The sequence below is a fragment of the Elephantulus edwardii genome, unplaced genomic scaffold, assembly GCF_000299155.1.
Source record: "Elephantulus edwardii isolate Elephantulus edwardi_28Jun2011 unplaced genomic scaffold, EleEdw1.0 scaffold00084, whole genome shotgun sequence".
NCBI classification, from domain to species: Eukaryota; Metazoa; Chordata; class Mammalia; order Macroscelidea; family Macroscelididae; genus Elephantulus; species Elephantulus edwardii.
In genome coordinates this window covers 14,038,546-14,053,121 of record NW_006399834.1, presented here as the reverse complement: position 1 = coordinate 14,053,121, position 14,576 = coordinate 14,038,546, and the positions used below count along the sequence as shown (strand labels likewise).

Genomic DNA, 14,576 nt, shown 5'->3' with positions numbered 1-14,576 from the left:
CAGTCATTTCCATGCATTATGTTTTATAGAATCAATCACCTTTGGACCTAACCTATCATTACCCAGTCCCTGTCATTACTTTTGAAAAGACAATTTCAGTGGTTTTAAAATACTACAGAGTGATGATCATTTGAAACTAACCTTTGAGTTTCTTATAATTTCTTAGTGTAGATCTCTAGAAAGAGCATTAATGGGACAAAAAGCACGCACTTTTCTTTTTTTTTTTACTCCAGCTTAAGTGAAAGCTACAAGGCATGTTTTACAACAATTTCTATTCTCACAATGAAATAATACATTTCCTACATCCTCCCTGTAATGTCAATTGCTATTTATCCTTCTATACTTCTTTGTGTCTTTCTTTTCTTTAGTGATATTGTGTGAATAATATCTTTAATGTATATTGCATTTCCTTTATGCCATCTTGACACGTGGACAAACATGATTTAAAGGCAATCACAGTAGTCATGAGTTGGGATCACTTTGGGAGCAACTCTTTTTTTGTTTTGCTTTTGAAAAATCATCTTAATTTCTTTTTAATCTCAGCCTTTTTTTTAAAAAAATCTTTTATATTGGTTTGCATGCAAAGTTTGTGTACATTTACACTATCCTTTATTCATACTGTTTCACACAATCCTTCCCATTCATTATGCTTTATTAATCATCATCCAATTATGCCCACTGTTACCCTGTCTTTCCATATCTCTGCTGCATCTTTCCCATTTCTTTTACCGTGTTCTTCAACCACCCACCAAATTGTGCAATAGTATGATGTCTCCCGCTCCATCCTCACCCCTCTGCTCCTAATCCTTCCCTCACTGGGTCCCCACACACATTTTACGAGTTATCCTTCTATTTTGACAATAATAGTCTTACAGAATATTTGTCCTTATGAGAATGAGTTCACTCAGAATAATTCTCTCCAGTCTCTCCCAAGTTATGTAGTAATTTTCAAAATCATTGCTCCTGAGTGCTGCATAGTATTCCATCATGTGAATGTGCCACAATTTCTCAATCCATTTAAATGTAATTGAACATTTGTGCTGTTTCCATGTTCTCATGATTGTAAGTAATGCTGCTGTGTGCACTGGTGTACAAATCTTTGTGTTTCAGTCCTAATTTTCTTTGAATGTAATCTGGCCAGTAAAACAGCTGGATCATATTGAATTTCTATGGTCAGTTTTTTGAGGAAATGTCCATCTGCCTTCTGGAGTGGTTATATCATTTAAAAATCCCACCAACAGTGTATGAGAGTTCCTATCTTTCTACATACTCTCCAATATTTATTGCTTTCTGTCCTCTTAAACTTTACTATTGAGGTGAGATCTTGTGTGTTTTTTTTCTCTTTTTTAATTGTTTGGTTTATTTTTAAATACAAATTTTATTATATACTGGTTTACTTAAAAGCTTGCATACATTCCCCCCCCCCCAGGATCTTTCCCCTTTCCTTAAACTTCCCCCTCTACCCATCAAATTGTATGACCCTATGTTTAACATCTCTCCTCCCCCCACCCATCCTCACCCCCTGCTTCCATCATCTCCTCTCTTGGATCCTCCTACTTGTTCTACAACAATGGTCTTATACAATATTTGTCCTTATGAGACTGAGTTAACTCACTTCCCATAATGCTCTCCAGTTCCTCCCAAGTTAGGCAATAATTTACAAAATCATTGCTCCTGCATGCTGCATAGTATTCCATCGTGTGAATATACCATGATTTCTCAATCCATTTGATTATGATTGGACATTTGAGCTGTTTCCATGTTCTTGTGATGGTGAAAAATGCTGCTATGAACACTGGTGTACAAGTCTCTGTTTGTGCCTCAGTTCTCATTCTTTCAGGGTATATGCCAAGCAGTAGATTAGCTGGGTCAGATGCAATTTCTATATTCAGCTTTTTGAGGGAACGCTAGACTGCCTTTCAGAATGGTTGTACCATTTACAATCCCACCAACTATGTATGAGTTCCTATCTTGCCACATTGTTTCCAACATTTATTACTTGCTGTCCTGTTAAACTTTGCCACTGCTACTGGAGCAAGATGGTATCTCACTGTAGTTTTGATTTGCATCTCTTATTGCCTGTGGTTTTGAATATTTGTTCATGTATCTGTTTGCCATCCAAATATCTTCCTCTGTGAAAAGTCTTTCCATTTCGTACCTGGGTTATCAGTCTTTTTCTTGTGGAGGTTCTGTAGTAGTCTGTAAACTTTTGTTATGAGACCTTTGTCTGAGATGGTATTGCCAAATACTTTTTCCCAGTCAATAATCAAGTTTCTATTCACTCTTTGGAAAAGAGTTTTGATGCACACAGGGTTTAATCTTTAAAAGGTTCCATTCATCATTTTTATCCTCTCCTAATGATGCATTTCTGGCTGTATTTGTCAGCCTCTTTATAGCATAGGGTAGGCTTTCTAAGCTTGGTCCCATTTTGTCTTATAATTTTTATGGTTTTAGAGTTTACCCCTAGATCTCTGATCCACCTTGAGTTTGTTTTTGTGTATGGCAAGAGGCACGGATCCTGCTTCAGCTTTTTATAGGCAGCAGTCCAGTTGTGCCAGCACCATTTGTTGAAGAGGTTGTCATTTCCCCCTTTGATAGGTTTTGTTTCATTGCTGAATACCAGTTGACCACAGATATATGCGTTAATTTCTGGTTTCTTGATTTATTCCATTGTTTTATGTGCCTGTCACTGTACCAGTACCATGCTGTTTTGATTATTACAGCTGTATAGCAAGTTTTGAGATCAAGGCACATTATGCCTCCAACTTCATTCTTGTTTTTCAGAAGTGCTTTCTTTATTCAAGGTCTCTGTCCTTTCCAAATAAACTTGCTAATTGCCTTTTGTCTCTCTCTGAAAAATGAATTTGGTTTCTGTATTGGAATCGTATTAAACACATAGATTATTTTCGTAGGATTGTCATTTTTTCTATATTGTCTTCCTATCCATCAACAGGGAATATCATCTTTGCATTTATTTAGGTCTTTAATTGTTTCTTGAAGAAGTGTTTGTAGTTTTCTTTGTAAAGGTCTTTTTGTGTCTCTAGTTAGGTTTATTACTAAGTATGTCAAATTGTGGTTGGCTCTTGTAAGTAGTATTGTTCCTTGGTTTCTTTTGGTTTCTTTTCCTGTTTTGTTATTTTAGAAGAATCCCACTGACTGTTGTATACTGATCTTGTAACCTGCCACTACACTTCTCCCGCCCCCCCCCTCAAAAAAGCATTTAATATGTATTGGAAAACTATTTTCAGAAAAGTTGTATTGCATGATTTTACATGTCTGTTAGGAATATTGGATGACTTTCCTATTGACTACCATCTTATATTACTTGTTTTTATTTGATAAAAATACTAAATTATCAAATGATAATGATGTGGAAAAATAATTTTTGTGGCGAATTCATTCATAAGCAGTATAGAAAAATATCTCACAAATATATAACTGAATTTTTATTTCTAGTGATGCTGAAGGGGCTTTTAATACATATTTATTGGCCTTTGAATTTTTCCCAACAAATCATATTATTTAGCCCTTTTGACTATTTTTGCATTTCTCATGTGAATTTGAATTATTATGTATAAATATTAAGGATATTAGCTTTGAAAGAATTTTTATAACTGCTATTTATTTGATTTTCACTTACTTTTTTTTTGTAGGCAAAGAACTTTATTAAAATTTGTTTCAAATTTTATTCCCAGGCTTCTTCAGCTTATTTAGCTGCAAAGAATGAACTATATTTAAGGAGAAACTGAAAATAGCTGCAATGTCCAAAAGACTTGTTGGGCTTAAAGATATAAGAGATCTAGATTTATCAGATTCATAAACAAAACAATTTTAAAAAGCAGTCATAAATTAATTTTTAAAAAACCAACAAACCCCTCCCCCATTATTGTAGTATGAGTGTAAGGATCCAAGAGGGCTGGGAGAGGTTGGAAGCTGAAGGATGAGGATGTGCAGGGGGAGAGGGGGATGAATCAGGGGGGTTAAACAATTAGTTGGGGGGGATAAGGGAAATTGAAGGAATTTGTTCTTGAAAACAATGTACTTGAATTTTTTAAACAATCAGTAGAATATAAAAAAAAAAAATCCTTGCCTCCAAGGAGTAGCTTGGCTTCAACTTCTCCAGGACAAAAAAAAAAAAAAAGCAGTCATAATATAAAATAGCAGCTCAAAGTAACTTTGTTACATTTTATCTTCTTCAAAAGTTGACTCAATTCAGTTGGCCTCATTCTTTGAAGCCTCATCAAAATTCTCCACAAGATCTGGAACTTCATCATCTTTTCCAGTAGCAAGTGGTGCTTTTCCATCCACAAATTGCTTGGGTAGGGCTTTAGCCCAGTCATCTTAAACTACTCAGGCTATCTGCACCAAGCAGGTTTAAGATGTTGGGTAACATTGCTGTCAGCTGCTTTGTCTTAGCATGGACGGTAATGGTGAAAGAGTTCACTGTCAGAGGTGCTTGAACTTGAGGATTATTAAAGTGGATCACCATTCCCTGATTTGTAAACATATTCACCTCTTCAATACCAGAAATATTGTTCACTCCTAATTTCTTTACGGAGAACCAAAGGTTTTTGCCATCTTCTGTAGCTGTTCTATGAACCACCTTCTTTCTGTGTGTATTTCCTTTTCCACCAATGCTGGAAAAGGAATTGCTGTTTGGCAAGTTTCTCTTGATTTATGACAGTTTCTTTCATCTTGTCAGAAAGGAAACGGGGCCGCACAGGGGACTAAGGCTGGCACTCGGGGTCTTTTGGCAGACCAGCTGAGATAGGCTGCACACGAGGAGACGCAAGATGGCAGCTAGAGACTCACATTTATGATGTTAATTTGAAATCTTATACAGATAAGTCTATAAAATTTTTCCTTTCTAACTTCTCCATTACTTTAGATATAAACATTTTCTTTATTCTAAGATCTAATTATATTGTTATGTGCTATTGAGTCAACTGCAACTCAAAGTGACCCTATGAATAATAGATTTGATCCTTGCCCTATCTTGTGCCTTACTCACCATTTCTGATATACTTGAACTGACTATTACACATACCATGTCAATCTGTTTTATTGAGGTCTTCCTCTCCTATGTCATCCAGTAACTTTTGCAAGCAAGCATGATGTCCTTTATCAAAGATTAGCCCCTCCTAAGAACATATCTAAAGTATGTAAAAGGTTCATTATCCTTGCTTCTAAGGAGCCACCATAGTTACATGTTCTCCAAGATCAACCTGTTTGTTCTTTTGAAAATCCATGGGATATTCAATATTCTTCTCAAACAATATAACTAAAGGCCTCACTTAGAATTCCATCATCTTTAGTAACTATCCAACTTTCAACTGTATAGTAATTGAAAAGACCATGGCTTGAGTCAAGTGCACCTTACTTTTTAAACTGATATCTTTGCTCTTCATCACTTTGAAGAAGTCCGTGACAACAGATTTTCCCAGTGGATCACATGTTTTGATTTCTCAACTGTTAGTACTAAGGGTGTTGACTGGATCCAAATAAGATAAAATCATTGGCAACTTCAATATTTTTTCTATCTAGAGACATTATTGTTAATGACAGATGGATCTTTCCAGAAAGCAAAGAATCCCAGAGTAACGTCTCTTTGTGTTTCACTGACTATGCAATGGCATTTGACTGTGTGGATCATAACAAACTGTGGCTAATCTTGAGAAGAAGGGGAATCCCAGAACACTTGATTGTGCCGATGAGTTCCAACCTACACTTGAAACAGCAAACATTCTTCAGAACAGAGCAAGGAAACACTGCATGGTTCAAAATCGGGAAAGGGGTGAATCAGGTATATGTCCTGTCTCCATACCTTTTTCCATCTGTATACAGAACAGACCATTTGGGAGGCTAGGCTTTATGAGGAGGAATGTGGCATCAGGCTTGGAGGAAGACTCATCAGCAACCTACATTATGCAGATGACACAACCTTACTTGCTGAAACTGAGGAGGACCTGAAGGGTTTGCTGCAAAATGGTCAAAGACTGTAGTCTTCAATATGGATTGAAGCTCAAAATCAAGAAGACAAAGATTCTCACCACTGGGCCAACTGGCAGCATCATGATAGATGGAGAAGAGATTGAGACTGTTAACAGCTTCAGTTTGCTCAGTTTCACAATTAATACTCTTTGTACCAGCAGTCAGGAAATAAAAAGACAAATCACATTGAGGAAGTCTACTATCAAGGACCTCTCCAAAACCTGACTTGTAATATATCAGTCTAGGGACTAAGGTGCACCTGATCCAGGCCATGGTCTTCACAATTACTTGCTATGCATCAGAGAGCTGGACAAGGACTAAGGATAGAAGAATTGATGTCTTTGAGTTGTGATGCTGGAGAAAAGTATCAAATAACCCTGGACTGGAAAAAGAACAAATAGGTCTGTCTTGGAGAGGGTAAACCAATCTCCATGGAGGCTAGTATTTTGAAGCTCCATCTCACATACTTTGGGCACATGGCCATAAGGGACCAATTCTTGAAGAAGGGCATCATGCCTGGAAAGGTAGAAGGACAGGGCAGGAGAGGAAGACCCCTGGATGAGACGGACCGACACAGTAACTAGTGTAATGGGGGGCAAGTATGTTAGGGTCATTGAGGTTGGCTCTGGATAGGGCAGGTTTCAGAGCTATTGTCCATAGGGTTGCTATGAGTCACAGATGACTCAGTGGCCCATAACAACAACAACAACAATAACAACAACAACAACAACAACATGATATTGTCTATTGACCCAGTTGGTGAGGATTTTAATTTTCTGGATGTTGAGATGTAATCCTAGAAGGCTGTCGTTTTTGCTCTTCACCCCACCCTCCACCCTGAATCTTTTGTATGGTTTCATTATTTCTTTGAGTCGAGCCACCAGCTGCTCTGTGGGAGAAGGTTAGGCATTCTTCCCCCATGCAATTTATTGCCTCTCAAAACCTGCCTGAGGGTCAGATATGGGCTGGTTTTGATTCTACAGTACACAACAACAACAACAGTAATAAAACACAGTGAAAATCTCTATGGTTTGATCACACCAGTGGGTCAGGTTTAACTCAATGGTAGGCTTTTTGTGAGGGTGGCAGATATGGAACTGTGTTGAGTAGTTACCCATCATGAAAACTCATCTGCATCTTTTCCCTCCTGAAGGAGCTATACAGAAAGACTGTAGAGCACAAATGTTCACCATTAGGAAGGCCAGTGAATTCATGGGCATCGACAGACAATAGCTCTGAGACATTAGAACTGATGCTATGGTTCTTGTTCTATTCTCTTTTTAAAAGAAAGCATTCATTTTGAAGTAAAGATTGTGGAGACAATTAATGTGGAAGTGACGGTAGGAACAAAGTGGTATGAACATTCTTTAGGAGAGTCAAGAGCAGGGACGTCATGATATGCCCTGGAGAAAGTTCAAGTAAACAGTGTCCAGGGAAGGGCTGTTACAGTAGAGTTGAAGAGGTAAAACTGGTGCATTTGGGAAAGCAATTAATAGTTTATGTCTAATTAGAGTAGCCTGAAACAATACTAGACATAGAGTTAAATGTAAATTTCAGATAAATAACAAAAATAATATTTTAGTGTAAGTATGACCCAAATAGTAAGCAGGAAATGAAAATTTTACTGGGCATCTTAATACTTTTATTTGCTACATCTGGTAACCCTATTCCTAGAGGAATAAGGATTCCATACAACACAAAGGATGGGATTTGCATGAATGCAGTCATATGGTTAAAAGTGGTGAAGAGAGAGTAGTTTAACAGATTGCCTCTCAGATTTTGTATTTGTTTGAGAGAGACAATGCTGAATGACCAGAAATTTCTGACTTGATAGAGTTAGAGAATAACTATAATTGAGAATCCAAATGAATGTGCCTTGATGTGGCTTTTTCAGATTTACCTTCTCAGATAAGTGGCTTAGCATGAAGGCCAATTTTTACTTCCTGCGTGATCTGTGTGTTATGGGAGTAGGGGCGATCTTTCACAAATATGAGACTTGGCAGACTTCCACAAACATCTCCCAAATCAGTATCTTCTGCTAATTTATTATTTTTATCCTATAGGAATAATGTGACTGGGGGCTAGAATTTGTTCTCTTCTTATGGCTTTTTTCCAACACATCTGAAGTGGTTATTTTTCAAAATGTTTTTAGTTAGAAGGACTGTATTAAATCCATCATCCACAAAGACTTGAGGGTTATTTATTGGGGAATATTCTTAGGAACATTATTTATACTTTGCAATAATTTAGAGAAGCCATAAATGGGAGATAACCCAATAATTATCTATATCTGTTATGTTGCTAATGATTATCTATTTCTGAAACCTTTAATTAAGCAGATTTTCTTTTCTCTGATGATCCCAGTAAGCTTCATTTTGTAGTCCTCTGTCTTGATACCTAAACAGTCATCTAATCTTTTGCAAGAAGTGGTTGCAGATCACCTAGAGGAAGGCAGAGATTTATTGCTTTGATCTTGGTCAGCTAATATAGGTAGTGGTGTTGTATACGAGGCAGTCAGACTGACTGGTAGCTGACCCGCCAGTGAACTTTCAGAGGCTCAAACTGCATGGGAAGAGACTGCCCATCCTTCTCCCACAGAGTAGCTGGTGGATTTGAACTGCTTGCCTTTGGGATTGCAGCACATATCCTTACCAGTAGGCCATTAGAGCTCCAATATATGTGTTGTTGTTGTTGTTGTGTATCACTGAGTTGGAACCAAACCACAGCTGACCTGTCAGTGGGTTTTCAGAGGCAGTTAATCACATGGAAGAAGACTGCCCATCCTTCTCTCATGGAGCAGCTGGTGGATTCAACCACGTGCCTTCAGGACTGCAGTGCAGCTTCTTATCGCTCATGTCACTCCCATGTCTGAACTCCATGTTAGGCCACTGTAGATTTTGTTCAAGGTTATCTTTCCAAGTGGTAGGGAGGGGGAAAATACTTATTTTAACAAGTTAACTTCCATATCTGACAATTAATCATGCTGTAGAATTAGGCTTTTCTTTATAAAGACTATGGAAAAATGGGAGAGAAGCAGCTTTTTCTCAAACTCCTAGCAAAGCAAATTTGTTTGTGAATTACTACCTTTTTTCCTATTTGATAAAGTTGTGTTATATCTCTTGAAATATAGCTTTCTAATGAACTTTAGGGAGCTCTGGTGGCCTAGTGGTAAGAAGTTGTGCTTCAATCTCAAAGGCACATGGTTCTAATCCATCTGCTGCTCATCAGGCAAAAGACGGACAATCTCCTCCTGTGTGATTTACTGCCTCTGAAAACCCTGATCTGGGTTGGTTCTGACTCAATAGCAAACAACAGCAACAATGGACTTAGCATTATTTGGGAAGGTTTTGAACTTAAATACTATAATGGCAAATAAGTATTTTTTAAACCACATGTCTCTTGTTGCCTGGGAACTAAATGCCCCTGCTTCAATTGTCATAATTGTTTTGTGATTAATCCTCTCAACGGCAGGGACTCCAGGTATTTCTGGTAGCCTTTGCTCTAGGCCTTCAATTATTTGACCTAACCTGAGAATGAATCCATCTGAAACAGTAGGCTGTCCTTTGCCCATTTCTCAATTTTATTATTGCATTTATTTATAACAGACTCCATTTGCATGTCATTAGTAAATTTCTTAGTAATTTTCCATGCCTTATGAAGCTGGATTTTAGAAATGACATACAAATTCAGAGAAAATACTCCTGTTGTGATACTTACTGTGTTTGACTCAAAGCTCTGCCCTGTTTTCCTTGGTTTCCTCCTTAATCATTCAGTCATAAGCAAAATAAATTGAAATAAGTTTCCCCAAATAGTCAATCATTCATACATAAAACACTTGAGATCAAGTACTTTTCTCTTCTGAAGAGAGACTTTTTTTATGTACAGGTATTAAAATGATTACAATTATTAATATAGGGGATAATACTGTATTTTCTTGCTCATAACTAAGGCTGAAACCAAAACAGGTAAAGTAACTCTAGAAAGGTCATCATTATGAAATCTATGTCTTGCCCTTCAAAGTTTTATTGTTGACACTAATAACTAATATCTGTAAACCTTTCTTTAAAAGGGAATACCTCTCCCCAGCCAGGTAAAATAACAGTGTGTATAAGTAATTTGGGGGAAGACAGGTAGTCTTAAAGGAGAAACAAGGGCAAAGAAGAAATTACCTTTTACCAAGAAAATGTTTCCTTTTTTTAAAAAAAAGGAATATTCTCTTCTAGATTCAGTTGCTAACATTTTAAGAGATGCATCTAAATTTACAAGGAACATGACGAATAAAAAAAAATTCCTCATTTTTTAACAATTATTTTCCACTCTCTTTCTGGCTTGTTGGAGAAGAAAGCATTTAGATACATGCAGAACATGTAATCTCTGAAAGGTGATATTCATGGGATTTCCCCCTATTTATATATTTTTATCCTACATTGTATTTTCACTACCCAAGAGCCCAAGCTGTTATTTTTTTCCCGAAGTCTGAAGATCACCCCATGGATTAACAAATGATTGAGGATTCTCTCTTAAAAGACTCTTTAAAAAACTGTCAGAATCAGCCTGAGACAAAGATTTATTATGAACTATTTAAAGGGCTTAATATATGTATCCCCAATGAGCCCTTGGAGCAAACTAAAAAGGAAGAGTGGAATTCTCAAAGAATAGGAAAAATTCTCCAATGCCCCACTTTCTTCACACCATGATTACTGTTTACTCAAAGGATAAAATGCCTAACCTGTCACACAAAGTCTTCAGAAGCCACAGTCCTGCTGATGTACAGTAAAAACAAAACAATGAAGACCGACAGTAATGTACTTGAGAAAGGCAGCTGTAATTTACTTTCTAACCTGCTCACTAACAAACTAATGTGGCTACATCTTGTAGCAAGAGCTGATCCCTGACCCACGCAGCAATCAAACAACTACCCAAGTGTTGGCTGTCACAGAAGCTGGGACCGTCACCTTAATTATATGTTCCTGGATAACAAACCTTCCCTTAATGAGCAACTTTTCTCCTACATGTGTTCCAACTCACCCCTTCTGTCCTTGAAAAGACCCACTGCAGATCGTTGCAGTTGGAATTTGTGAAGCATATTCATAAGTATTCTTTCTAACACATCATAAACACTACCTGAGCAGGTTGTTTGCTTTATGAGAATGCCAACGTATAATTAAAATTATAGGCTTGCACTCTTGGGAGTCCTTAGAAAACAATCACTCAACGATGAGGGGGAAAGTTTTCAGTGAACTTGGAATCAATCTATTCTCCATATTAATTATAATTATCAGAGTGACTTTTATTTGGGGCTTATATTTAGCATTAAATTTTACATTTAACCTATATTTTCCCCTTTAATTAACATGACTACTACACTTTGTTGTTGTTAGCTGTTATCAAGTTGCCTATAGCTTACAGTGACTGACTTCAATAGAACAGAATTATGCCCTAGTCTCTGGTATGCTTACACCCATTGCTGCAGTAACTACATCAATCCATCTCTTTGACGATCTTCCTCTCTTCTCACCTGACAACATGCCCAAAGTAGATGAGACAGAGTTTCACTATTCTTGCCTATAAGGAGCACAATGCTTGCACTTCCTCCAAGAATGATTTGTTTGCGGTTTTGGCAACCCATGGGATGTTCAGTATTCTCTATCAACATCACCCTTCAAAAGCATCAGTTCTTCTTTGGTTTTCCTTATTTTCTTTAAGATGCAAAGGAAGTAAATGAAAATACCAGGTCTAGAACCACGTGTACCTTAAACTTAACCTTAACCTTAGTCTTTAAACAGACATCCTTGTTCTTTAGCACTTTAAAGAGGTCCCTGACAATAGATTTGCCCAATGCAACAACTTTAGATTTTTTGACTGCTGTCCACTTGACCACTTCAGACTTTTCTTCATCTCTCATGATGTTGCCTATTGGTCCAGTGGTGAGGATTTTTATTTCCTTTATTTTGGGTAGCAATAAAATCTTTTTATTTTCTCATAATCTCCAGGTTTTCCAATTGCTATTTTGTCAAGTTAAATCTTGAAAAGCTCCTGCATTGCAAAGTACAGCTGTGTTCCACAATGTTTCCAAGGCTGTGACCTTTCAGAAGTAGAGTGTCTAGTCTGTTGCCTCAGGTGCCTCTCAGTGGGTCTAGACCACGATAATTTTGGTTAATAGTTGAGCACTTAGCTGTTTGTGTCACTCAGGATTTTATCATCGTATTATCACACCCTCAAAGCTGTTAGGATCTGTTAATAACTCCCTACTGATTAACACCAGCATATAGGAAGGGTTTTACACACCTCTTGAGAAGAAAATGTGCCTTTCAATGCAAAGTTGACCTTTAGTATTGAGTGTAAACAGTGAAGCAATCTTTATAATGTGAAGCTTTAATTCTCCAAAGTCACTAAATTGGTTCAAATCTAGGACTAACTCACTAGCAAGGTGAATGGTCTAAAACAGAGAATTGTTGAGAACAGAAGAACTTAAAGACCAGATGTGCTGGCTCAATTTTTACTTGATTTTTAGCTCCTCAAGATTTTGATTCTCTATCTTTTAAATGACTATGTACTCATTCTCTAGAATACAGTTTTGGTAATGTCTTAAACATTTAGAAGCTGTATATAAAGGACTAAGCATGGGAGGCAGTGAAGCAGTGCTGGCTGCTAGCCAGACGCAGCACTGAGCCTTCCTCTACACCATCCTTGTCCTGATACTCACTTCTACAGTGGCTAAAAGAAAGGTAAATTGAAGATGGGAGCACAAGAAGAAAAGGCATGGAATGGCTTCCAAGTGCCAGAGTGGGGAAGAGACAAAGGATTATGGCAAGTTTGAGTCTCTTCCCAAATGTACTTGATTCTCAGTTGTTTCTCCTTCATCCTGCCACTCCTGACCCCTTTGTTCTTCCTCAGAATGAAGCCATTACTAAGAAACAAAATAACATTACTTTCAAATACTTTGGGTATTTCGCTAGTAGAGGCCGTTCCTTAAAGAGGGACATCATGCTTGGAAAGGTGGAGGGTCAGCAAATAGAGGAAGACCCTCAAAGAGGTGGACTGACACACTGTCTGCAGCACTGAGCTCAAATGTGTCAGGGGATGAAGGTGGCATAGGATGAGCTCAAATATGTCAGAGAGGATGAGGGTGGCACCAGATAGCTATGCTGTTCACGGGGTCGCTACAAGATATACTTGACTCAATGGCATCTAACAACCACAACTACCTCCCCATCCCCCAAAAGGAGTCAGCTATGCATATGAAAGCAGCACGATGAATGGGAAGGTCAAAGAAGAATTGCTGTCTTTGAATTGTGGTGTAAGTATTGAATATACCATGGAATGCCAAAGACCAAACAAATCTATTTTGCAGGAAGTACAACCACAGGTCCTCCTTCGTGGCAAGGATAGTGGAACTGTTTCGCATACTTTGGGCATGTTATACAGGAAGTGCCAGTTGCAGGAGGGAAAAAGACACTATGCTAGGAAAAGTAGGATTACCCTCAATGACATGGATTGAAATGGTGACTGGAACAAAGGGTTTGAGCACAATAAGTATTGCGAGGATGGCATAGATGGGGCATGGTTTAAAACTGTTCCTCCCAGGGTCACTATAAATCATTGTAAACTTGATGGTATGTAGCAGCATAACATATGCAAATGCAGCCACTACATATGGCATGTTTAGGCATGGACACTTATTCACATCAATGGATAACATAAGCTTGGAAAATGAAAAGCACTCAGTAATGTTTGATTTTAAGGTAGCTTTTAGTATTCTACAAATAGGCACTTGATAGCTATTTTTTAAGGATTATTGGGAGGATTAGTGATCAGGGAAGTGTGTTAATGTTCAGTAACTCCCTGGGTTCCAACAGAGCAGAGCCCATTTCAGAATAACAGCAATGGTATCGGCTAGTATCTGACCAACCTTTCTGGTTAGTTGTTAAAATACATAACAGCAGACTTTTGTTGACTTAGAAGATGCCTGATACTGAAGCAACCATATCAAATGTGAATGTGATTAGTAATGGAAACAATAATCTACCTACAGATATTCTAGTATTTTGGTCTCAAAATTCATATTTTCACTTAGATTCCTGTTGTGCTCTCATCATCAACAGAACTTTGGGTGAGAGGTTTCTAGGCTAATAAATTTCAGAAATGGATAGATATCATGAACCTGACTACACAATGATAAGGGAATTTTACAGTCACTCGTTTTACTAGAAAAGTGGTTCAGAATACATGTGAACGTGAGTAACTGCAAATGTGAAAAAGAGCAGAGGATTAAATAGGGAATAAAAATGAGGAAGAAAGAGGTAGGATGTTAAGAAAGATAAATTAGGAAAGTGAAGGCTGAAAGGGTAAATATAAAAGACTAAGGAACATGAGAAAGATATGCAAAAGTTACATAAATGTAGGGACAATAAATACACAAAAAAGGAATCTAGGAACATGGTGACTAAAAACCACAGAAGGGATAAGAATACTATTCTTACAGTCATGCTATACATATGAGGTTGTTAGCCCCAGTGCTTGTCTGGTTTGCATGTGCCAAGCCTGTGTTTTCCCTAGGCCTGTTGTTGTTGTTGTTATGTGCC

The 14,576-nt window shown here is 37.6% G+C and overlaps 1 protein-coding gene and 1 pseudogene across 1 annotated transcript in view; both read right to left on the bottom strand.

Annotated features, from left to right (window-relative positions):
• LOC102852110 (neuronal PAS domain-containing protein 3-like) overlaps window positions 1-14,576 on the bottom strand; it is a 1,291,857-nt gene that overhangs the window by 108,250 nt on the left and 1,169,031 nt on the right. The gene's annotated exons all lie outside the window — the stretch shown is intronic.
• LOC102851286 lies at window positions 4,213-4,694 on the bottom strand (annotated as a pseudogene).